This window comes from Scyliorhinus torazame, chromosome 16 (genome assembly GCF_047496885.1).
Source record: "Scyliorhinus torazame isolate Kashiwa2021f chromosome 16, sScyTor2.1, whole genome shotgun sequence".
NCBI classification, from domain to species: domain Eukaryota; kingdom Metazoa; phylum Chordata; class Chondrichthyes; order Carcharhiniformes; family Scyliorhinidae; genus Scyliorhinus; species Scyliorhinus torazame.
The window spans coordinates 161,852,006-161,875,134 of record NC_092722.1 but is presented as its reverse complement, the minus strand read 5'-3'; the positions used below and the strand labels follow the sequence as shown (position 1 = coordinate 161,875,134).

The following is a 23,129-nucleotide window of genomic DNA, read 5'->3' as shown; positions in this document are numbered from 1 at the left end:
TGAGATTGATGAGGATAAAGAAAAAGAGCTTCATAGTCGAAGGCTTGGTGGAGATCTATTTAAATATGTCCACGCATTGCCACGGTTTGATGAGAAGGAGGTAGAAGCCTTTTTCATTTCATTCGAGAAGGTGGCTAAACAAATGAAATGGCCACAGGCCATGTGGGTATTACTGATTCAAACAAAGTTGGTAGGTAGAGCTAGTGAAGTGTTTGCATCACTACCAGAGGAGGTATCTGGGACGTATGAGGAGGTGAAAAAAATCCATCTTAGGTGCATATGAACTCATGCCTGAAGCCTACAGACAAAGGTTCAGAAATTTAAGGAACAAATCTGGTCAAACATACATGGGGTTTGAAAGGATCAAACTGAGTAATTTTGATATGTGGATAAGGGCTTTGAAAATAGATGAAACGCATGAAGCTCCCAGAGAAATTATGCTTTTGGAGGAGTTTAAAAATTCAATTCCTGATGTAGTGAGAGAGCAGGTAAAGTCACAGTTTTAAGAGATACGGGAGCTAGTCAATCTTTAATGATACGAGATGAGGAGCTTTGTAGTTTGGGAAGAATATTGCCAGAAAAGGTGGTGATATGTGGAATTCAGGGTGGGAGGAGGAGTGTTCCATTAAATAAGGTAAGGTTGGAAAGTTCAGTGAAGAGTGGTGAAGTGTTGGAGGAGTAATAGAGAAACTATCTTGCCCAGGAATATAGTTTATCTTGGGTAATGATATAACTGGACCGCAGGTGGGAGTGATGCCTACTGTGGTGGATACGCCAGTAGAAAATCAATCAACTGAAATGTTGAAGGACGAATATCCTGCGATTCTTTTCCGGATTGTGTAGTAACAAGGTCTCAAAGTCACAGGTTAGGACAAGAGAAGAAATCAAAGAGTGAAGATGAAGTGGAAGATCAATTATCAGAAACGATTTTTGATCGGATGTTTGAAAAATAACAAGAACAGGTGGAGGATGAGGCAAATATTTTTAGTTCAGGAAAATTGGCGGAGTTACAACAGAAAGATATAGAAATAAAATGGATGTATCAGAAAGCATATAGGGAAGAGCAATCTGAGTGTATACCAGAGTGTTATTACCGTAAAAGTGATGTCTTGATGAGAAAATGGAGACCTTTATATATGCAGGCGGATGAAAAGTGGGCAGAAGTTCATCAAGTTGTATTGCCGGTAGGGTATAGAAAGGAGGTGTAGCGAGTTGTACATGAGGTGCCAGTGGGAGGTCATTTGGGAATAAGGAAAACTCAAGCTAAAATACAAAAACATTTTTATTGGCCTGGACTACATAAAGATGTAGTTAAATTTTGTCAATCATGTCACACATGTCAAGTGATAGGGAAACCTCAAACAGTGATCAAACCAGCGCCCGTAATACCCATACCAGCATTTGAGGAACCTTTTACAAGGGTCCTAATTGATTGCGTAGGACCGCTTCCTAAAACGAAAAATAGGGATCAATATCTTTTGACGATAATGGATGTGTCTACTAGGTTTCCAGAGTCCATTCGAGTATGTAATATTACAGCTAAAAAGATTGTGGAGGAGTTACTTAAATTCTTTACTAGATATGGACGACCCACAGAAATACAATCGGATCAAGGATCAAATTTTACCTCAAGGTTATTCAAAGAAGTTATGGATAGCTTAGGAATAAAACAATTTAAATCAACTGCGTACCACCCAGAATCGCAGGGAGCTTTAGAAAGGTGGCATCAGACATTAAAGAAAATGTTGAGGGCTTATTGTCACGATTATCCAGAGGATTGGGATAAAGGAATTCCATTCGTACTGTTTGCAATTAGGGATGCACCTAATGAGTCAACCAGATTTCGTCCTTTTGAACTAATTTTTAGTCATGAAGTGAGAGGACTACTTAAATTGATTAAGGAAAAATTGGTGAGTGAGAAATCGGAAATTACATTATTTTAAAAAAAAATTTTCATTAAAAGTTTTCATAAAATATCAATAACAAAATGAGAAAGAAGAAAGAACCCAACAGGGTTAAGTACAAAACACAATCTAAAAAAGCAACCCCCCCAAACCCCTCCCCCCATGTCCATAAATAATAAATTAACATAAACACCCCGACTTAACACAACAGGTGTATACACCCCCTCAGACCCTCCAGTGTAAATAACATAAACAAAAATAAAGTAACCCCCTCCCCGAGCTGCTGCTGCCATTGACCAATGTCTAGCGTTCTGCCAGAAAGTCTAAGAACGGTTGCCACCGCCTAAAGAACCCTTGTACCGACCCTCTCAAGGCGAATTTCACCCTCTCCAATTTAATGAACCCTGCCATATCGCTGATCCAGGATTCCACGCTTGGGGGCCTCGCATCTTTCCACTGAAGGAGGAAATTACATTATTGGATTACGTGTCAATTTTAGCTAGTCTCACTTTAATGTGCAGATTCCCAAGTTACCCGAGACTTGGGATCAATCTCCCTCGCCTAGGAGACCTCGGGCGAGTGCTGTATAGCACTGGTCTCTTTGTAATGTAAAGAGTGATATGTGTATAATAATATCAAAATTGAATGGAAGAAAGTCAAGGCAATGTGTAACTCTGCCGGAAATGTACAGTCAAGACAATTTGAAATGTTTCTGTAATGCTTATGATAAATTTTATGAATAAAGTATATTTTTTTGAAAAAAAAAACTGGTCTCTACAAACGGGGACCAGACAGAACAGCACTTGTTGAGGTCTGCCAGGGGATTGGAGGCCTGCCGGTGCATGCTCACTAGGTGGAGGGGTACCCTGGCACTGGTGCCACCTAGACATCCTGGCACTACCAGCCTGGCACCCAGAACAGAAATAGACTCACTTGCTGGCACCTTTACTGGCAATGGGAGCAAGAGTCTGGTTACCAGGCCACCAGCTGAGCGCCTCAGTGCACAAAACGGGACTATTAGTGGCCTCGGCCGCACGTTCCCTGTTGAGGCCCCTTATCAAACGTGAGTCACGTTTTATAGCCTCGTGTTTCCTGGCACGTTCACTATGGGACTTTGTTTCCATTTAGTTAAATCACACCCTCTGTTTCATTTCCGTTAGATCGCATCCCAAGTGTTATTTTGGCTTTGGTGGGGTGTTTTCTGCCAGCTTTTTGGGTGAGATCCAGACCTGGATTCACCCACACTTCGTCGTTTTGGGCCTTGGAGAGATTCCTACCGGTCAAGCCCACACTTCAGAATATTTTCATCAGTAGGGAGCTGCAATTGCCAGCGAGACCGGCTCCTCAGAGAGCGGGGCTCCATTTTGAAAGAGGGTCCCCCACACACCCCACCCATGGTCAATGCCACCCCTCGCAGACATGGGCATTACCCCTAAGCCAAGCAGCCTGGCTGTGCTAGCCTGGCACCTGACCATTTTCCCCCAAGACCCTAGCAATGCAAACCAGGCAGTGACAGGCTGGCATTGCTAGGGTGCTGAGATACCGGGGGAGTGCCAGCGTATTGCCCTGCCCTATCCACAACTACTCGGGGAGGGGGGGGCACCAATGGCCTCTGAGACCCCGGAGTGGCCACGTAGCCTGGTCTCTGCTTGTGGAGACCCTGTAGTAAACAGCGTCCGGTTGAGGCCTCACCAGTGTGGCTGGTGACTCCGTGTGCCGGGAGAATGCCCATGGCTATTTAAATATGATTGTCTGTATCACGCCCAACGAAAGCGGTGATCCACATCCCGCCAGGCACTATGGGTCAGATGACTTATGTATGGCTTTGCGCCCAGATTTGGGCCTCTTCTGCGTTGCTCCCGGCATGCCCGGATCGCCGCTGGGTGCGACATGGTGAGAAAATCGCACCCCAAGGTTATCGTTGCAACGATAGACATAAACGTGCAACCGAAGAAGCTGTTTCTTCACAACAGACAGCTTCTGAGGCAGATTTGATTTTCGTCAACTGAGCTGGGAACTGAACAGTTATCAGCCCCAGAGGTCGACCGTCCCCCAACAAATGCAATGGATTAGCAACAACAATTTCCACAGCGACAAACATCACTATGGCGACAACATTCCCCAGAGAAGCAACGTCACCTCAGGAAGCAGCAGACACCGACTGATCAGATAACAACAGCAACCCATACGAATACCGTAAAAACACCTGAATACTTTCAATGACTTGTGTGTGCGGGGGCAAACTGAATTAGGAACAAATTAGAAAGAATAGTTTTTGTTCATGTGTGATCATTTTCATTGAGGACTTTGTAAGTTGAGTAATTTACAAAGTGGAGCAAAGTACGTGCATTTTATGAGAAGGGGGTATGTTTGGATAAACAAGTGCATTGCGGCTCGCCATAGTAACCTAACCTCTGATATTTTGATACATAAAAGAGGGTTTTAGATTTTACACACTTTACACACAGACACGGATCACATTAGAATTCCCAGATCATCTACTCTACATAATGCTGGCCAGGACAAGGGTGTAATGGCGCATTTGGAAGATGGCAGAGCAATGTCACAATTTTTCATTCATGCTATTTGTGGTACCCTCAATAACGACGTTTGAGTGTAAACGGTAAAGAAGGCTTTAATAAACTAAGAACTAGACTGCTGCCGAGACGTGTGCTAACAGCTACGCCGCCCACAAGGCAGCCCCTTATATACAGCTCCCAGATGGGCGGAGCCGGAGGCGGAGTTCCCCAGGGTTCCAAGCCCGGTCTTAAAGGGGACATCACCTTACATGATGACAAGGGTACAGTGTTACAGTAACCGTTCATCACACTATTTAAATAGATTTCATCTATTTAATACAATGGTAGCTGCAGAAGTGGGGAAAGGATGTATATAATTTTCTCGGAGGCTGAAGATGAAATGATGCTGCCAGAAATCAAAAAGAGGGAAAATTTTGGATAAATGGAAGAAGCTTCAAATGCAGCAGCACGGGCTACGTAGAAAGAAATATCTATGTCTTAATGGCACCTCTATAACCTTGAGGATCCTATTACAGTGTCAAAAGAAATGTGATTGTATCGCAGGATTAGCAACAATAAATGAATTGTCAGCTGAACAATGGGAAAATGTACTCAAACACAGAGACACAATTGGGTGTTTCTAGCTCTAACATTCGAGGATTGCCCTTTGGAGTGTCACATCCACTTTGTTTCTTGCGTGAGAATTCATGAAGCTTGGTATTTCTCTCACCAATTGCCTCTTTCCCTACAATGCATGGCAGCACCTTCAAATCTCACATCCAAATTTTGCATTCCCTTCTGTCAGGGATTATTATCGTCCACTTCATGAATCCTGTCAGATTCTGGCTGTAGGATCTGGGGACTGCGACTGCTAATTAGCACAACACATTCCTCCTGCAGGAGGAGATAGCATGCAACAGAAGGGAATAGCAGGTCGCTGGGGGAGGAAGCGTATTAATTTATTATGAAGCGGATACATTGTCAATCATTGGAACTAAATCGGGCCAGGCATTTGAGAATAGAGATGTGGGAATCAATGTGCCTCAGCTGGTTCATGATTACATATCTCTTCCGAACTGTTTCTGTGTATTCTTTAATCACTCATCAACTGACAGCTTCTTTTAAGTGATCTAAGAAGTCTGAATAAAATAGCACGCTGCACAGACACAAGTTAACATGACTGAATTTTACTTCACAGAAACAGGAGAAAATTCAATCCCCTCCATCTCAGGCTGCACTGCCGGCCACTCACTGACCATTGCATTCTCTTTACTGCTTGCCCTTCGAAACAGTCGCTTGGGTGGGAGGAAGGGGAGGGCGTGCGTTGCGAATGCTGCAGAATTGGGCATGTGGGGTCAACACAGAGCACAGAAAGCCAGAGGTTGCAGCTGTAAAAAGAAGCCTGACATAGCTGACCTTACAGACTGTCCGACCCTAGCTCCAAACATATGGTGATCTTGGGGTTCTGCATCGGGTTCCTCGCAGAGAGCGGATTTGAAGATGCTGGGCAACCTCTTTGGTTTTCAGGGATACCAGCAGACGATTCTGCCTTGCTGTATACTAACATCCAAACATTGTTATGTCATGCTAATTCATCCTGGAGAAAGCAGGATTTCCTGGAGCATCATACTATTTCATTCTGTGGGCGATCTAAGCAGGTCAGTAAATTCAACGGGAAAGCATTGGATGAAGGCCTGTGGGCCTTAGAGGTCCACTTGGAGAGGCCAATGTCCATTGGATTGCAAAGTATACAGGGTCGCATCTCTCGGAGACTATAGGATATTTGGTTAACTCTTTCTCTGAAATTTCAAGAATTAAAGGATTTTTCTGCTTCTGTTAAGACAATTTAACTGCTGACCCTGGTAACCAGAGTCTTGCTCCCATTACCAGTAGAGGGACCAGTAAGTGGCTGTTTCCCTTCAGGGCAGCATCAGAGAGGAACACTCCCAAGAGTTCCCCTTCACCGTTGTGGGGTCAGATTGCCTCAAAATCTCAGACAAGGAGTCAGCCTGCCCCATGTTCATCCCAGGAGTTTGCATACCTCCATCTCATTCTCCACCTTACTGATCATTGCAATTTGGTGTTATAACTAAAACCTAGGACAGCAAATAGAAATATTAGAATCAGGCAGAGAGAAAGTCACGTGCTCACAGAAGTACGCACAGTGAACAAACTGAATAATGCTTTTCGATTATTAGATTATTAGACACGATTATAATAAATCACCAAAATAGTTAATGTGCTGACTGTTTGCCGTTTAGTTATATTGAACAACAATAGGAAATAAATACCACCCTGCTGAAATTCTCATCCATGTCTTTGTCATCTCTAGACTTGACTATTCCAATACTCTCCTGCCTTTGCACCCTCCATAAGCTTGAACTCATCCAGAATTTTGACACCTGCACACCAAAAACACGTTCACCAAGTCCTCTTGCGTTGATGGGCGGAATTTTGGTGGTGGAGATGAAATTCAAATCCGAGCCTATAAGATGCCCACGCTTGTGAACAGACTGGTTCTACTTCAGCCAGTTGCCAGGGAGAAGAATGGAGCCAATGGCCCAGGAATGGAATTTACGACAGAGACTGAAGAAAACGGCTTTGGTTTTCCAAGTATTTAACTGGAGAAAACATTTGTTCGTCCAAACTGTGACTCGGGTAAGTAGCCTGACAAATTAGAGACGGTGGAGGGGTTGAGAGCGGTGTAGGTGAGGTAGAGCTGGGTGTTGGCAGCGTACATATGAAATCCAATGCCATGTTTTTGTCAGTCTTCTCTGTGTTCTGCTAGTGAATGGTAACAATCATCCAACTCTTTAGGTTTTGTGGAAAGATTTTGAAGAATGTGTGCAGTCAGCCAGAGTACATCTACATTAATGTGGTGATATGCCTATGGGCGATATCCTAGTTGGAAGGTGTGCAACCTCCAACCTACAGGTGGCGGTACAGACACACCATACGGTCTCCAGACTAAGGTCATGTGACCTGTGACTCCGATATAAAGGAAGACACATCTGACCATCTTCAGAAGAAGAATTAAGAGGGTAATAAGACATACATGTGAATGGTCAGTGCTAGGTGTAAGTTCCAGAGGAGTAGTTAGCAGACTCCATGATAACATGCTCTGTATCAGATTGCTATCTCACCACACGAGACTCAATAAAAGATTCTGGTTTGGACAAGTCGAAGTGTTTGGTGAGTTCCTTCGTGAAGAACTAAGGACCAAGCACAACAATTAACAATTTTGTGGCAGATAGTTCCCTGATGAACAAAGGTGAAATTCAGATGGTGCTTCCCTGTGAATGACTATTCGTGTTAGCCTTAGCCTGTTAACAACACTCCTATCTCTGTGACCACAGTTTGTGAGTTTGAAACCCACTCCAAGTGGCTGGTGTACTTGAGCACATATTACAGGCTGAGTGTACAGGATTTCAATACTAAGGAAGGCGCTGATTTTTATGTGAAGCATTAAATCAAGAACCCTCAGCCCATCCATCCTCCCAGATGGATAGAACAGATTCTCTGGCACTATTTTTTTAAAAAAGCTCAGGAAGTTCACTCTGGTGTCTTGGCAAATTTTCATCCTTCAACCAAGATCACCGAAACAGATTACCTGGCAGGGGAAAATCGGCAAGTCCCTATATTGGGAGACCGATTAAACTTCAAAAGTATTTTCTTGCTCGTTAAGCACAATGGGACGTCCTCATGTTGTGAAAGGGATTATATAGATGAAAGTGTTTTTATTTGAGATGCACCGCTAAAGCATTGCCGAATTTTGAATAACCATGGGTCTTATCGCATTCATCTTTGCTCAGTTCTGAAATATTAATGTTTTTTGGTTTTGAACGCAATCGTAATGATCATTTTGAACATTCATTTTTCCTTTTTGTTTATGTAGGAATGCAATCTAGCTGACAGTATTGACAGATTCTAACAGAGAGTGGAAAATGGAATGTAATACAGGCATTGTGTTATTAACCAGGCATTCAGCCAGAACATCCTTACTAAATAATGACTGGAGGTCTGAAACCATCTTATTGAGCTTCATTAGATTGTAAATGAAGCATTATAAATCACAATTCTAATCACTGTTCATTCACAATACTCCATTACGGACTGCAAAACATGTTAATCATCATTTCATCTTGAATTCAGCAAAAATAAAAACATTTGGGCTGGATTCTCCGTTTTGGACACTAAGTCCCCACGACGGTGTGAAAATGGTGGTGTCTCACGACGTAAAAATTGTTTGAAACAGCCACTGATTCCCTGTTCTGAGGGGGGCAAGCATGCCGGCAGCGTAGAGAATTGGCCGGGTCCGTGGGCGCGTATGCGTACGGCGGCCTGCAGAGGCCGCGCCATGCTTCATGGCGGATGCCGCTCGCAGACCTGGCCCGCAAAATAGTCCCCACCTTCGGCCGGCTAGCGCACCCCGGACCGCCGCACGACAGTGCCCCCAGCCCCGAATATTTCCACCTCTGTCCACGGATCGGCCCTCCCCCGACTGTGGCACCGCTGTACTGAGTCTGCAGCCACCACACCGAGTTCCCGAAGGGTGAGACCACACGTGTCTCACGTCGTCAGGAACTCAGCCGGTCGGGGGCGGGGCATCGGGGGGCGAGCCTCAGGCAATGGTTTGAGGCCGTGGATACTGATGACCATCAATTCAGTCGAGACAGTTTGGTTTGTACCAAAGAACAGTGGCTTTAATCAACTAGATGTGTGTCAACCTGTAGCTTCTCCCGCACTGAGAGCTTGTCTCAGATCGATCGGTTATATACCTCCTCAGAGGGGCGGAGCCAACAGCAGCATCAACCCAACAATTCAACAGCAACAGTAACAGCAACAACACTAAGTATATACAATAGTGGATGTCGATGACAATAGTAATAATAGAACAACAGTGAGTATATACAATAGCCATACGTGGCTCACCACAGATACGTGGCGCGCTTTGGAGGGGGCGGAGCATTACGGAAGGGGTGCCGCCCCTGATTCGGTTGGAATTTGGATTCTCCGGCCTGTCACCGAACGCGATTTTGGCGTCGGCGACCAGAGAATCCAGCCCATAATGATGGAAATGCGTAGCTCACCACTTAGCATCTGAATGAGAAGGAAGCATTCTGAGAGGGTTTCGGCATCCATTCCGGTGCTTTATTCAAAACATTAAACTAGTGTCTTTGTCCAATGCTGACCAGCCTGTTATGCACTTCTATCATTCTCATTATTTTGTCATATTTCCAAAACCTACAGTTCTATTTTTAATATTTAATTTATCAAAGCCTCCCAGTCGTCACATTAGCAAATGAAAAGGTGTTTTGGGTGATAGAAGGATGCCTGATATATACACTGCTGGAGAGCACCAGAAGCATCTTGGAAATTAAACTCCCTCCTTTAATTTGCTGGTTCCCAAGCCTCTTCTCGGAGTCTGATGCTTGAGTTGAGGGAGTGAGACAACACTAGACTATAAATGGGGCAGAAAGGGGAGGAAATATAAGCAGTGACGTTCAAATAAATTATATCAAGACAGGCTTGACTATTCACTACTTCCAGCTGTAGCCCTCGCTCATAAGTAGTGGAGGTTAAAGTTTGGTTAGCATCACAGCGGTGACAATTTTCCGACCCACACTCCCATCAAATAGCACAAGATCTGCTGTTACGGGATGTCACACTCGCCTGTCTTGCCCCATCCTTGCGTATCCACTGCAGCACATCTGCAACCACTCTGTGACATCCATCATCCAACTACACCTCGATGAACCCCTCCTCCACACTGCCCTCTGGAACTGGCCTCTGTAGCTTTCCAGCTCGGATTAAACAGCCAAAATATTTTTCTGGATGTCACTTGTTAGATTGCATTTAGAGTTCAATTCAGCTTTGAAATTGGAATAATGATGGGTTGGAAGGTGGGGGGGGGGGGGGGGGGGTGTCGAGTGACTCTCCCGGTGTTGGGACTACTAAGTAGCCAATTACTGACACCATCCCACTCTGCCAGTATTTTACCCCTAGCAGAGAGAGGGCCATGCTATGTGTCCAGCAAGTTCAGCTGTGCAGGCTGGTGTCAGGCAAAGTGAGGCAAACCTCCTTTTTTACAGGTCGCAGACCTCATCAGAGGCACTCCCCACCCCACCTCAAGGTCACCCTCCCCCGCCCCCCCCCCCCCTCTTTAAACCTTCTTCCTCCTGGCCTTCTTACCTCATCGAGACCTCTGACCCTGGACTGAACAGAATGGTGGAACTGACTATCGTTCCAGCAGTGGCCACCATTCTCGACTGCCGCTGCTGGGGCAACAGAGCTTCCAGCAATCACACTAGCGGCAAAGCTCCAAGTTGGGACTTAAAAATAATAATCTTTATTGTCACAAGTAGGCTTACATTAACACTGCAGTGAAGTTACTGTGAAAATCCCCGAGTCGCCGGGTATACAGAGGGAGTACAGGGAGGGAGAATTCAGAATGTCCTAAATTACCTAACAGCACGACTTTCAGGACTTGTGGGAGAAAACCGAGCACTCAGAGGAAACCCATTCAGACACAGGGAGAACATGCAGACTCTGCACAGACAGTGACCCAAGGCGGGAATCGAACCTGGGACCCTGGCGCTGTGTAGCAACAGTATTAACCAATGGATAAAGGGTGGAATTCTAACCGTACGTCTCTGCGGGGCAGTCACTGAGTTTGTGGTCGAGCACCTCCCTGACGTTTTAGCCAGGGCGTTGGGGGAGAGAGTGGTGGGGGTGGTATAGGGACCATGCACCTTATAAATTCCAGCCAATACCTCCAGTATAAATGACAATCTTCCTTTGAGACATATCGGTAAATACAATAGGCATTGAAAGCTGCTTCTTTCACTCATCATTTTCTGCAGCTGTCCCTGTCCTATTCTCCCCACTTACGTAATTATGTGAGGTTTATGGAATACTAGTTTGATATGTAGACAGGATGCAAGAAAATCAGAACATTCTCAGAGCCATATTATCCATTAGTTACACTATTCTCGAAGAATCGCAATATATATTTCATCAGTCTTTGTTATTGGCAGCTTGAATTTTAGTCAAACATAAATGTTCTAAGGATTAGGATACTTTTTCACAAATAATACACTGGAGAAATTTTATTAGCTCCCTCGCAGCCTTCATTTATGATTAAAACAGTCAGTAAAAGTTTTGTTGCTAAATTTAATCACAATTCCCATCTTAACAAATCACACAATGAACACAATCATGTGCCATAATACTAATTTGTATACATCATTCTATATTCAGGCTGACAAGACTAATAAATGAAAACAGAGGAGACTTGCACATTCAGTGTATTGTGGGCATATCTTATTAAACACATTCAACCAGAACATATCTTAGTACAGTATACCAGCTGCGAAAAGACTTTTTCACATTGCTACCAGCTGTTACATTCTACATAAGAGATTGCAATTCTTTGGGCAAAATCTTCCGTTCTGTAGTCGAAGTTCGGTGACGGGGTGAAGATTGGATTGATTCCCACTGGGGGCCCTGACAGCTGACTATACACGATCTTGCACTGTTTAGCTCATTACCTATGCTTCAGTGTACAGCATGGCAAACCTCGTGGCGAGGGCGGGCAGGATGCCGCTACCCCCACCGTTACTTCATGTGGTGAAGATCCGGCCGTCATGTCTGAAGTGCAACTAAACAGCCATTCACTCCCTATCGGCCAGAAGCTCTGCATTACTCGGCCAGGATGTCCCAGAGCAGAAAACAATGTATGGACGTGTAGTCTACCTGGAGACACTCCTCCAGGAAAGGTGAGAGGTGCAGTTTCCCTGGGACTCAGCAGGAGGCCTGCCCGCCAGACCATGATGGGCGGATGTCACAGTGGAGGTTAGAGTCCTTGTGGTCCAGCAATGTCAGAAGAGGTTGAATGATCTACTGCCAGGGTAAGTGCACCGTCTACTCACTGCAAACTGACACCCATAATGCATCAGGCAGTCTAAATGTACTCGTGCACTGGGACATCAGTCAGGAGTTTGGGTTACATGCAGGTGCAGCTGGCAATAAAGAAGGCAAATGGTATGTTGGCCTTCATTGCGAGAGGATTTGAGTACAGGAGCAGGGATGTCTTGCTGCAATTATATAGGACCTAGGCACACCTAGAAGATTATGTGACTTTTGGTCTCCTTATTTGAGGAAGGGTGTTCTTGCTATAGAGGGTGTGCAGAGAAGGTTTACCAGACCGGGATGGTGGGACTGACGTATGAGGAGAGATTGAGTCGGTTAGGATTGTATTCGCTGGAGTTCAGAAGAATGAGGGGGGACCTCATAGAAATCTATAAAATTCTAACAGGACTTGATGGGGTAGGTGCAGGAAGGATGTTCCCGATGGTGGGTGTTCAGAACCAGGAGTCACAGTCTGAGGATACAGGGTAGACCGTTTAGTGCTGAGATGAGGAGGAATTTATTCATTCAGAGAGTGATGAGCCTGTGGAAATCTCTACCACAGATTGTTTGTTTTCATGAATCATGTGATACAGCACTTGGGGTAAAGGGGGTCAGAAGATATGGGGAGAAGGCGGGTGCAGGCTATTGAGTTGGATGATCAGCCATAATGAATGGCAAAGCAGGTTTAAAGGGCCGAATGGCCTGCTCCTAATTTCTATGTTTCAACAGCACTCACAGATGGAATATGTGTATTGAATGTGTGGCAGCAACTTCATGTTCTCAACTCCTTATCAATTGGAATACATCTTGCTTCTTAATCACCGACTAGGGATAGCTCAGCAGCTGTTGTAGACATGTATGCTCCTAAACTGCTCATATAACTGTTGGGATGACAATTAATCATTCTGTCTGTCTGCAGGACAAGAACACCCACAACAAGCTGGAGGACTCCCAAATTGGAGGTGCAATTCTGGACATTTGCGTCCTCAGTCTTTTCGAGGGGCTGGCCACAGGGATTGCAGGGAGGAGTAGGACCAAGCCTGTGCTGAAGGCGAGATCGGTCTCCCTCAGGGAGCCAGCGAGGATGCATCCAGTCTGCAGTTGTCAGCTGCACTCATAGGGCGTCATTCTCTGACCCCCCGCCGGGTCGGAGAATGGCCGTTGGCCGCCGTGAATCCCGCCCCCGCCCCTGCCGAAGTCTCCGCTCCCGGAGATTGGGCGGGGGCGGGAATCGGGCCGCGCCGGTTGGCGGGACCCCCCGCTGGATTCTCCGGCCCGGATGGGCCGAAGTCCCGCCCAGGAATTGCCTGTCCCGCCGACGTAAATCAAACCTGGTATTTACCGGCGGGACCAGGCGGCGTGGGCGGGCTCCGGGGTCCTGGGGGGGGGGGGGCGCGGGGCGATCTGACCCCGGGGGGTGCCCCCACGGTGGCCTGGCCCGCGATCGGGGCCCACCGATCCGCGGGCGGGCCTGTGCCGTGGGGGCACTCTTTCCCTTCCGCCTCCGCTACGGCCTCCACCATGGCGGAGGCGGAAGAGACTCTCCCCACTGCGCATGCGCGGGAAACTGACAGCGGCCGCTGACGCTCCCGCGCATGCGCTGGGAAACTGACAGCGGCCGCTGACGCTCCCGCGCATGCGCCGCATTTCCGCGCCAGCTGGCGGGGAAACAAACGCCATTTCCGCCAGCTGGCGGGGCGGAAATCCCTCCGGCGTCGGCCTAGCCCCTCAATGTTGGGGCTAGGCCGCCAAAGATGCGGAGCCTTCCGCACCTTTGGGCCGGCGCGATGCCCGTCTGATTGGCGCCGGCTTTGGCGCCAGTCGGCGGACATCCCGCCGTTGGGGGAGAATTCCGCCCATAGAATGAGGCATTGCTCTAATGAAGGAACTTACTTAGTCAATCACCAGATCTTTCTTTTCTCAATTCCAGGCACCAGCATGAAAAGGGGGAGGCCAACAACAAAGACCAACCCCAGCTCCATGTCCAACCATACCTCTAAAGGGGATGCCGCAGGAGCTTTTGTACCATCACAATCTTCACCTGTACCCTCCAACAAAGCCGATACAGTCACTTTGGTGGGTTCACGTTCCAGAGTAGGTTCAGGCTCGCAACCTGGTGGGTCCACAGCTGACAGAGCAGTGACAGCTGAGGTCTCTGACCCTCAGGGGATTGCTGGAGACAAGGCTCCAGCTCGTCTCTCTGCAGATGATGAGACTTCAGACTCCGCCACAAGAGAACTATTGGAGTTGCAGGGGAACATCAGGCAGATTTCCAGAGGCCATGGTCAGACTAGACCAAAGGCTGGAGGAATCTGGGCAGCACGGTAGCACAAGTGGCTAGAACTGTGGCTTCAGAGCACCAGGGTCCCAGGTTCGATTCCCCGCTGGGTCGCAGTCTTTGTGGAGTCTGCACGTTCTCCCCGTGTATGCGTGGATTTCTTCCGGGTGCTCCAGTTTCCTCCCACAGTCCAAAGATGTGCAGGTTAGGTGGATTGGCCATGCTAAATTGCCCTTAGCGTCCAAAAAGATTAGGAGGGGTTATTGGATTACGGGGATAGGGTTGAAGTGAGGACTCGATGGGCCGAATGGCCTCCTTCTGCACTGTATGTTCTATGTGACGTCTGCTGTCGTGACTCCAGCATGCTAGTTCAGTTGGCTGGACAGCTGGTTCATGATGCAGAGCGAGGCCAACAGCACGGGCTCAATTCCTGAACCGGCACCGCCTTCTCAATCTTGCCCCTCGCCTGAGGTGTGGTCTCCCTCAGATTAAATCAGCACCAGTCAGCTCTCCACCTCAAAGTGGAAAGCAGCCTATGGTCATCTGGGACTGCGGCGACTTTACTTTACTCATAATTATTAGGGGACCCTTTAGTCAGCCCACTGTGCTGACCTTGAACTCCAACCATCTGAAAAGATACTCCTCCCACTTTGAGGTATCGTAATCGTAAATCGACTGCATTGCATTGTTGAGAATCAGAAAATAATGTCTGCACCATTGAGACTCGCTGCACAACTTTCTACGCTCCCCGGTCACCCACCAGCTTCCCCTCATCACCCTTGACCCACCCAAGAAAGATACAGTAGCAATAGAAAGAAAGGACGTCCTTGAGGAGGCCAAGGACAGAGTTCATTTGTTTAGAGTTAAGAAGCATAAAAAGGGGATGAGCAAGCCATTGGGATATTCTATAGGCCTCCAGATAATGCCAATGAGGGAGGAGATTTGGTAGTGAGGTAGAACTGGCTGTTGTAAACATACATGTGGGAACTAACACAATTTTTGGATGGCATCACAGGCAGGATGTCATTTTTTTGTTCATGGGATGTGAGCGTCGTTGGCTAGGCCAGAATATATTACCCATTCCTAACTGCCCTCACTGTGCAGGTGCACCCACAATGCTGTTCAGGAGGGAGTTCCAGAATTTTGATCTTGTGACAGTGAAGGAATAGCTTCTGTCACCACTGATCCTCTCTCTGTTGCCAGTGCACCTCTCACCATTCACCTCCACATAACTTTACCATCCCCAAACCCACCTGATCCCTCCTATCATTTAAGCTATCTAGCTCCTCAGGTTTTGTGACCCCACTCCTATGAAACCTTCAGCTACCTGACCATCACACACTGGACCAGCCACCGTACACCCAACTCCTCCTTCCCCACCCCTCCCCCCTCTCCCCTTAACCGTGATTGTTCCCTCCACTATCCACTACCTTCAGTTCCACCTCCAGGACCCCACCTTCGACAGCACTGACTCTGCTCTCCAGGACCATCTCTCTCTCTCCAACCATCCTTGCCTGCAATGCCCACTCCCCCACCCAGCAATAGAACCCCACAAACCCTTCACCCCAAGTCACTGCGCCCTCACATTCCCTCAGAATCACAGAATGGTTATAGTACACAAGGAGGTCAAACGGCCCATAATGTCTACACTGGCTCTTCAAAGGAGCAATTCACCCAATCCCACTTCCTCACCTTCTCGCTGAAACCCTACACCCACCTTATTTCCTTTCATATAATAATCCTTGTCTTGAATGCTTTAATCAAATGTACCTCCACCATATTCTCCAGATCCTAACCATTCACTGTGTAAAAATGTTTTCCCCCATGATACCATTGCTTCTTTTGCCAATTACCTTAAACCTTTGCCCTCTGGTTCTTGATCTTCCCACCAATGAGAACAGTTTCTCCCTATTGAATCTGCCCCTCATGATTTTGAACACCTCTATCAAATCTCGTCTCAACCTTCTGTTTTCCAAGGAAAACAACCCCAACTTATTCAATTTATCTAAATGACAGGACTGGGAACCATGTCCTTGCGAAGAGGTTCGCTTGTGTTGTTCGGGGGGAACGACGTTTAAACTAAAATGGCAGGGGGTGGGCACCGACATACAGAAGTAGGCAAGAGGGATAGGACGCATGAAGGAGTGAGAATGCTGGGCCGTACTAGATAAAGAAGCAGTGCTATATTAGATAGGAGCAGATTAAGATATCAGGATCATAGAGCCAGGTTTAGAATTTTATGTCAGTACACACAAAGTGTGCTGAAAACAGTGGGTGAGCCATGAGCACAATAGTTGTGTGGGCAGATAGTGTAGTGGCAATAACGGAGACAGTGGAGAAGGGAAAAAGGGAAGAGGGTGGCAGTAGTAATTAAAGTATTGTAACATTTGAAAGATGTTGAGGGGGTCAAGGACAGAGTTCATTTGGTTAGAGTTGAGAAGCAAATAAAAGGGATGATCAAACCACTGGGGTATTCTGTAGGCCTCCAGATAGTGACAGTGCGAACAGAGGTTTGGTGGCGAGGTAGAACGATGTCGTCAACATATATGTGGAAACTAGCCCTGTGTGTTTGGATGACAACAGCGAGCAGGATATATTTTTTTTGTTCATGAGATGTGGACTTCGCTGGCTGGGCCAGTATTTGTTCCTCATTCTTAACTGCCCTTGAGGAAGAGGTGGTGAGCAGTCTTCTTGAACTGCAGTAGTCAATGTGGTGTAGGTACACCCACTGTGTTGCTAGTTCCAGGAATGTGGCCCAGCGACAGCGAAGGAACAACAAAATATTTCCAAGTCAGAATGGGGAGTGACTTGGTGAGAAACGTTCTGGTGGTGGTGTTCCCATGTGTCTGCTGCCCTCGCCCTTCTAGGTGGTAGAGGGAAGGTGCTGGTTGGTAAAGGTGCTTTAGTGAGTTACTGCTGTCTATCTTGAAACATATCATCCTGAAAGGATAATGGAAGGGGAGAATCCAGTATTTGCTGTCCATGTTGAGACAAAAGGCATAGGAAAAAGTGGACAAGACATTCTGTTTTGATAGTGCCAGGAACTAGGAGCTACATTAAAAATACAGGACCCCAAGAGTTGTAATCTCTGGATTATTACTAGAGCCGTGTGCAAATTGGTATAGGGATTGGTAAAGTGAACACAGGGCTGAAGGGGTGATGTGGGAGCGAGTGAATCTATTTCATGGTACACTGGCATGGGTACTGGGACAGAAAGGAACTTTACCATTGGGACTGAACTCAGCTGGGATGTGTGAAGTAGTGTAAAGGATAAATAGGGCAGTCGCACAGATTTAGAACAAGGGGGTCCAGGTGGAAATGGGAGTAGAAAAAATGGGTGAGATTCTTCAATCCCCTAGCCTCGTGTTTCTCGGCTTGCGTGTTTGCTGATGGCAGGATTCTATCTTCCCATCACTTGTTAATCGGACTTCCCATTGTAACCACCCCCCTCCGCTGGGAAACCCGCGGGCAGGGTTAGGCTGCCGGTGGGAAAAGTGAATCGCAAAGACCGGAGAATTCCGGCCAGTAGCTAAAAAAAGAAAGGGAAGAGAGCAGAATAACAGTCAGAAATTGTGCACTGTGCACTAGATGTCAAGGGAAAACTAAAAGTAATCAATGTAAATAAACCAGGAGACAGAAATAGGATATGTGTGAGTGAAACATTTGAGCTGAAGAGCAGGTTAGGGCATGTGACCTATATACAAACACAGAGTATGAGGAACAAATTGAATAAGTTACAGGCACAGATTCAACGTGGAGGGTATGATATGGCAACCATTACTGAAAGATGGATGCAATACGGTTAGAACTGGGAACAGACCAGGTTATAATATTTGCGGGAAAGATAGGGAAAATGAGATGGATGAGTAGCACTGGTTATCAAGGATGATATCACTTCAATGATCAAAAAAGATGTAGTGAGAGGTAAGCAGGCTTTGGAGACTTGATGGGTAGAATTAAGAAATAGAAAAGGATTAAAGTTTCTCTTGGGAGTTGAGTAACCTGGTGGTAGCCTTGAAGTAGCAGATTGTATAAACGCAGGACCAGACGACTGTGTAGCAAAGGCGGGGTGGTATTAATCGGGGAGGGGGGGGGGAGGTGGTTAACATGCTCATGGATTGAGATTCACAAACTAGCAACCTTGCTGTCTCCCTCCTTGCCCTGGACAGTCTTTTCTTTCCTGGACAACCTTCCTTCCTTCCACCCTTTGCCTGCCTCCCCTGTCTAGCCTCTGCTCCATCCTCCGCCTTCTCCACGCTGCACCCCCATCCCTTTTATCTCCCTTCACCTGCCTCTTGTGTCCACCCTTCTTGCAGCTTCTCCTACTGGCGTCCAACATGAGACATGTTGTGAGTGGTCCCCAACAAGACAAAAGCAGTGTCTACTGATCTTAAAAGTTATGGAAGGAGTCAAGCTCAATAGGTGCACACCACTTATATAGAGATGTAAAAGTGAACGTGCTGAGTTCTCGATGGTAGGGAACTTAATTTGGAAAGAAAATTAAATGCTGGTGAGGTGGCCGTTTAATGAGCATGCAAAAGGGGCTTCTCGGCACTGTTCGTCAGGAAGCATGACCCATCTTTCAACTGCACTGAAAATCACGAGAACAGAATTCCTAGAGTTCATCCGAATGTCGGCAAACTCATTTTTGGCCTCACACCAAATTAAGTTCTGTCGCTTGCCAAGCTGCCAGCGGAGCCAGAAGATTCCACCCATTAAAGCTCAGTTTTGTATGTGACCCTGTCAAATATATTGGGGGCTATTCTAACCTGCTCGGATGGATAGGTTTGGGGCACATGAGAAGTAATACTTTTTAAAATCTCACACTAGTCTCCAAACAGTGCCCGTGTAGTTTTAACTGAAGCGGGTCTGTCAGTAAAAGGCAGATAAAAGAGGAAAGAAGAGACTGATTCAAAGTATTTACTGCCCTCCTTGTGGGCGAGGAGTATCACCCTCAGGCTCAAGAAGCCTGAGACTTTAAGGAACCTGCGATCACCTATCACCCACCTCCCACCGACCTTCGCCGCCTCCCAGCCATTTCCAAGTCACCCCACCCCCAACTCATCACCCCCATGATAACCTGTTTGGCTGCAGCCTACTCTTGGGCTCCTTTCCCATCCAAAAGCCAATCAGAGTGGCAGGCAAGTTGGAAAACCTACTGGGAAGTATAGAAGATGCATTGCTGTTGTTTTCAGAAGGATGTTAGGGTTAGGGATATGGTTAGTGTTAGGGTTAGGGTTAGGGTTGTCAGAAGGATGTCTAGAAATCTCTTACCAACAAGTTTTTTTTTGTTGAAATTCTCCTTTCTGGTAAGCATCAGGGTCATTGTTACCGAATAAGCCAATTAATTTCCTTCCGCCATCATGTAATCTCACCTTCTTGATAAATCCACTTAAGACATAATTGTGGTCTAGGACCAGTTAAATCACCTTCCTTCCTCTATCACTCCATTTTTGTTTTTTTTCTGACCTGAATGAAAATAGTGACATTTTTCCTCACTTTGCAGCAGTGAAAGAATATTATTATACCAATATTTTGGTGAGTAAAGTTATTGGACACCTGAAGGCTTGAGAAAGTATTTGATAAAACTTTCATACAACACAGTGATGAAAACCACATTGAAATGGATTTGTGTGTAACTTGCATGTAATGTCATTGAATTGAAAATCTGACATTATACTTCTTGATCTTCTGCTTCTCCAGGCAATAAAACGTGTGTCGTTTTATATGCAGCCATTATTAGTTTCTCAGCTTACAGCACGTTACAAAAGCTGCTCTAACCCAGAAGCAATAAAGTGTGTCTCAACCAGGTCAATACTGTTTCAAGTTGTAGGGTTTTGGATGTCTACCCGCGAGTATTAACAATTCTTGCAAACACTTCGTCAGGACTCTAAGTTAAACCCTTCATTACTTGAAGACTTGGTATCAAGGGAGGGGGAAATGCAGACAAAAAGAAAAGTGGACTTGCATTTAAATAGCATCTTTCATAGTGTCCCAAGGCACTTTACGGCCAATGAAGTACTTTTTGAAGTGTAGTCACTGTTGTAATGTAGGAAATGTAGCAGCCAATTTTCACATAGCAAGCTCTCACACACTCATAACAATGTCAGAATGATTACAATCAGAGGCAGGATTCTCCGACACCCCGCCAGGTCGGAGAATCGCCGGGGGCGGCGTAAATCCTGCTGGCCGCCGAATTCTCCGGCCTGCGGTCGACGGGCCCCCCCGCGGCGATTCTCCGGCCTGCGATGGGCTGAAGTCCCGCTGCTGTAATGCCGGTCCCGCCGGCATGAATTAAACCAGGGACCATGCGGCGCGAGAGGGCTCCGGGGTCCTGGGCGGGCGGGGAGGAGGGGGCGATCTGGACCTGGGGGGTGCCCCCACGATGGCCTGGCCCGCGATCGGGGCCCACCGATCCGCGGGCGGCCTGTGCCGTGGGGGCACTCTTTCCCCTCCGCGTCGGCCATAACTTCCGCGATGGCCGACGCGGAGGTGACCCCCCCCGCCTGCGGGGGGCTGACATCAGCAGCATCTGACGCTCCCGCGCATGCGATGACTTCCGCCGGCTGGCAGAGTCCCTTCGGCCCCAACTGGCGTGGCGCCAAAGGCCTTCCACACCAGCCGGCAACACGGCAACCACTCCGGCGTGGGCCTAGCCCCTAAAGGTGAGCGCTTGGCCCCTAAAAGTGTGGACCTTTGGGGCGGCCCGACACCAGAGTGGTTCACGCCACTCAATCCCGCCGGGGCCCCCCGCCCCACCGGGTAGGGGAGAATCCGTCCCTGGTTCTTTTAGTGACGTTGGTTAAAGGTGTTAACAAAACAAAGTAATTTTAAGATATTTATAGATTCATTGGTAAATGTTAGAAATAAGTTATAATTTTAAGTGGATTTAATTTAATGTTTCTGTGCCTGGAAGGGCAAGACTTGTAGTTAGATTCATGCTGGACAATGTTGCTTGTATGTGTGGGGGTTGGTTAAGTTTCAACTCTATTTCTATTGTGCTTAGAAAGGACTTCGGCATGAGGAATAAATAATAGTAGCAGGTGCATTTCTTAGCAACAGGAGGACACCTTCCTTTGTTCTTAGATTTAACTGGAAGCCAGAGCAGTTGGAGGCAGAGATCTCGGACAGTGAACATCTCTTAACTCTGCCAGAAGAAAGACGGGAGCTGGACAGGACGGGAGCTGCAAAGAAGCAGGCTTCCTTAAATACACTTAGCAGTTCAGATAGTCAGGGAATAGGGGCAGAAAAAATATTTAAGACGACTGAAGTTAAGTGAACAGAGACAAAGTATTGTTCAGAAGAATTCAAGGAAGAGTAAACAAAGTGTTCTGAGTTGAAGAGACAATTGCAGTAACTAGATTTAAAGTGAGACAACAGACTTCAGAGGTAGAAGAAATATTTGATGTAATTTTAATACTGTCTGGGAATTGAGAATTAAAGCAATTGTGAACAGTTTGTACAGCAGTCAAGGCCAAGAAATCCTAAAGGGGTTGGTGCAAAATCCTGGACTGGATTCACTATTAAAAGTGGAGCATAAGCTTTATTTGAAAGGGCTTTTTGTAAAATCTGGGCTGGATTTCGGAATGCAAACCCCAAGGCAAAGCATTATTATGAGAGAAGAAATTAAAGCGTGTTTTTGGGAGTGGAGTTTGTAAACTCTCAGGCGACAATAATCTGGGGAGACACTAACTCGGGTTCAGAGTGGAGTGAGTGTATTTGACTATAATCATCTTGTATGCTTTAAAGGGACCTTTTGTGTTCATGAGACCATGGCAGCATAAGATGTACTTTGTAATTCATATTAATCTTTGAATCTGTATGTATGTGTTAAACTAAGGGGGGAGTAACTTTTCATGTTTATTAAATTTTAAAAATTATTATTGAATCCGCCTTGTGCTCCGGTTTCCTCCCACAAGTACCGAAATACATGCTGTTAGGTAATTTGGACATTCTGAATTCTCCCTCTGTGTATCCGAACAGGCCCTGGAATGTGGCAACAAGGGGTGTTTCACAATAACTTCATTGCAGTGTTAATGTAAGCCTACTTGTGACAATAAAGATTATTATTATTAAAATTAACTAACAGTCTTGTGACTCTTCCCTTACAGTTTAGGAAAAAAATTAAAGTTACGGTCTTTTGAGCTGGGATTCCTTTCTGGAATCCCGCCATCCAGTAGGATCATGACAAAGGGTAAATATTTGCCATTACACAGAGAACAGCCCCACTCTTCTTTAAAGTAATTGCATGCAATCTTTGATGTTCACCTGGGAGGACAAATAGGGCCTTCATTCGACACCTGATCCAAAAGATATGCAGCAATCCCTCAGTACTATACTGAAATGTCAGTCTAGATCATCTGTTCAAATTTCAACAGTGGGTCTTGAACGCACAACCGTTGGAATCAGAGGCCCAGTGAGTGCTAACTATGTTACAGCTGCTACCTTCACAGAGGCTGAAATCCGAGGTCCTTATGAATCTCAGGGCCAATATCACCTGATTTCTATTGGCCGTTC

General features: G+C 46.4%; 1 protein-coding gene across 5 annotated transcripts in view; it reads right to left on the bottom strand.

Annotated features, from left to right (window-relative positions):
* plpp4 (phospholipid phosphatase 4) overlaps positions 1–23,129 on the bottom strand; it is a 400,047-nt gene that overhangs the window by 162,100 nt on the left and 214,818 nt on the right. The window lies entirely within an intron of this gene.